This window comes from Mus caroli, chromosome 11, assembly GCF_900094665.2.
Source record: "Mus caroli chromosome 11, CAROLI_EIJ_v1.1, whole genome shotgun sequence".
Lineage (NCBI taxonomy): Eukaryota > Metazoa > Chordata > Mammalia > Rodentia > Muridae > Mus > Mus caroli.
Genome location: NC_034580.1, coordinates 71,136,908 through 71,140,724, shown reverse-complemented (window position 1 = coordinate 71,140,724; position 3,817 = coordinate 71,136,908).

Sequence of the window (3,817 nt, the reverse complement as noted above, 5' to 3'; positions counted from 1 at the left end):
TCAGCTGCCAGCAAGCCCAGGAATTCTGTTTTCATTTCTAACAGCCCTGGGGTTAGAGTGTCCACACCACACCTAGCTTTCTGTGTGGGTGCTAGGGATTCAAACTCAAGCCTTTATGCTTGCACATCAATCACTTTCAGACCCCGACCTTTGCCCCAGCCCTAATGTTACTATTAACACTAAAGAGAAACATTGTATTACTCTTTGCTCACAAAGAAACCTCAATGTGAACCGGAAGCTGACTTGCCACCCTGTGAAATGAAAGGACTCCAATTAAAACCCGGGCTGCCCGATGGAGTTCTGCCGCCTGGTGGAGTTCTAGGGTTATTTCAACAGCTTCCCACCACAGTGCCATCACTTTCTGGACTTTAAAATGTGCTAATTGTATGGGTTTCCTGAGTGGAACTTGGGTCCTATGTGATAGTACACATTTGTAATCCTAGCATTTGGGAGGCTAAAGCAGGAGGATTGCAATAAATTCAAGACAAGCCTGAGATACATAGCAAGTTCCAGGTGAACTGGGCCATATAACAAGATTCTGTTTCAAAACAAAAACAAAACAACCAACCAAACAACAACAACAACAAAACAAGGGTGAAACTTGGATGCTAATTGCTAAGTTAAGACTCCTTCCCAGGCTCAGATTCTCACTGGGGCTGGGGAGCCCGCTTGGTGAACTGTAAAGCACCTGTTGCATTAAGCAGAAGGCCCTGACTTCCATCCTCAGAGCCCCTGTCAAACATCAACTTTGCATAGTGGTGAGCTTGAGGCTCCAGCTCTAGAGAGACAGATCCCTGTGGCTTGGAGTACAATCAGTCTAGCCTATGGACAGCCCTGGGCCAATGAGAGACCGTCTCAAAAACACAATCTGAAAGGCACTTGAGGATTGAAATTTGAGGTTGTCTTCTGGCCTCCACTGACACAAATAGACAGACAGACAGACAGACAGACAGACACGAGTCTCTCTTTGAACAGGAAATTCACAAAGATCCAGTTTGGGAAGGCTGCGTGAGGAGTCTACTGTTGTAGTATATGATCCTCTTTGGTTCTCTCCCATCCTCCTATGCCGCCTGGACATCGTTAGCAGATGGGATACAGAGGCTCTCCCTATGACTGCTTCCCAGACGTAAACTGAGAACATCATGTTTCCTTGTGAAATATTTGCAAATTCCCAGGGGGCTTCCATATATGTGCTGTGCGGGCTACTCCCCTTCATCAAAGAGATCAGCTTCCTGCCCAGGAAAGTACTCCTACCAAGGAAACAACTGAAATTCACACAAACATCTTTACTTTGAATTTGGGGGTCTTATGCACTCATATGCTTTAAAAATCCTGATAGGGAAGATGAACTCTTGAAGTCAGTTATTTTGTTTGGGATTTTTCTTCACATTAGGGACCTGATGAAGCAGAAACAGAGTTGGAAGGGGGCCAGGAAACAACGTGATAGGAAAGCCAGGGGAGAGAGAGACACACGGGAAGGTGATTGGGAGAGAGCAAGTGGGGCTGGAGAAATGGCTCAGCACCTAAGAGCACAGACTACTCTTACAGAGGCCCTGAATTCAGTTTCCAGCACCTACATAGGGCAGCGTACAGCCACCTGTAACTCTAGCTGTAGTTCTTTCAGCCCCTGAGGGCACCTGCACTCATGTACGAGTTGGAAGGAGTTGTGTACACACACAAATAAAATAAATATATTTTTATATATAGACCAAAATAGAGTTTTAGGGAATAAACCAAGATCAACCCCAAGCCAGGGGCACATAGACACAGAAATATAAATCCGTAGACTGACAATGACAGCAGCTCAGTGAGAGAAAAGACTGCAAGACACCAAGAAAGATGCAAGGAAGCGTACAGAAGGAAAAGGATCTGGGCCTTTTCCTGGACCATTGTTTCCTTTAGGTGACATGGCAGAAAGAAGGAGGTGACTTGCCATTAGGGCTGAAGGTGTGGCTAGGAAGACAATCACCATCCTCCTACAGCCCCACACTGATGATATATGCCTGCTGTTTGCACAGGTGGGAGTGACGGGAAGGCAGCCATTGCAGACAGCACTGAGGCCAGGGATTTGCAGCTTGCGACTAACTCAAGCTGTGTGACATGGAGAAAGCAGCTTCAGCTCCGTGAGGGCGAGTGGGCAGTTCTACCTGCCTCACAGGATGACTTGAACAATTAGTTGAGTGAGTCATGAATCAAAGCTTCATGTGACACTGTGTGCCGGGCATGACAAGGATGTTGTTCCTTATCTGGGCTGTCTGCAGCCCAGTTCTCTGCTGTTAAATTCAGTATTCTGGTGTGAGTATGGAATGCCGTGAGAGCTCCTGTGTCTCCAGAAGGCATGGTACCCAGGGCAGTAAAGCTGAGAGGTAGGGCCTTTGCTCTGACCTCATCCAGGGATTAGTCCATTGATGGGCTCAGAGCTTAATGGGCTACTGGGTGTGGTGGGAACTTTAGGAGGCAGGGTTTAGTAAATACAATATAAGGGTGTATTTTGTCTGTATCCCCCACCCCCTTCTCTCCCTGCAACTTTCGTCTGCTGTGTGCTTTCTGCCTCTCAGCAAGCCCAAACACAGTGCTACCAAATGACCATGAGTGGAAACCCTAAAACTGTGCCAACACTAATTCTCATTTATGATTTACACTGTCTTGTTTTGTTTACAGTGACAGAAAGCTGACTAATGAAATAAGCACCTGTTAAATTAAAGCTATCCATGACTAGCCTTAACTAGCCTAAACCAGCTCCAAACTTCAGTTTTCCTTGGTTCTGTCCTGGTCTATTTGCAAAAGCAAACTGTGGGTCCTCTAGGAAGTGCGGTCACACCCCAAGCACATGGTTTCTGCAAACAGTATTCATAGCCACACACCCCAGGGAAGTCTTTGCTCTGTGCGCGGTGATAATGATCTTGTCAATAAAACCATAATTTACACAAAGGGCCGATTATAAAGTGCTTGCCTTTGTGTATTATTTTATATTCCTGAAGTCTTTCACAAGCAAATTTCTTTTGTAAAAAGAAAAAAAAATAGATTGTCTGTAGGTCACGATGACCTAAAGGCAAGCATTTCTAAACTCATGTTTTACAGCTATTTAAGGACACTGAGCCATTAGGGAAATTACTTTTAACGGAGGAGAGCTAGAAAACCCCTGTGAAGGAACTCAGCTGCCTTCCTAAATTAGAAATAAGACCAGCAAGATCTGATGTCTTCTGTCTCATAGTAATTCTCCAAATGTTTATTGTTTGCTTAAGTCAGATAAAGTTTTCTATTGTTTTCTGATTATAATTAAAAAAAAACCATGCCCATTGCAGATAATAATAATCACAAATAATAATGCTATATTTTGGTAGAATACTCCCCAATCATCTTCTTCATTTTATTTATTTTATTATTTGAGGTAGGGTCAAACTATGTAGCTCTGACTGGTCTGGAACTCTCTATGTAGACCAGGCTAGCCTCAGACTCACAGAGATCCTCCTGCCTCTGCCTCAGCCTTTGGAGTGCTGGGACTAAAATCAAAAACAGGGTGGTAGGCATGTCCTACTATGTTCAGTCAGCACTTGCAGTTAGTGCATATTTGATTGAGATGATATGTAAAACTACAGTACTAATACTTGTAATTCCTTTGGATGTTATTTAGAACTTCACAAACTTCATTTTTAGTAACTCGCAAGTAATTTGAAATTAGAGTTTAATTACTATGCATTACATAATTTAAATGCTAACTACTATAGATTATTACTATTACCTTTCAAAGAAAAGAGGCTATGTTATGTTTCTACTTTTGTTGTTGTTTTTGTTTTTGTTTTTGTTTTTTTTTTTT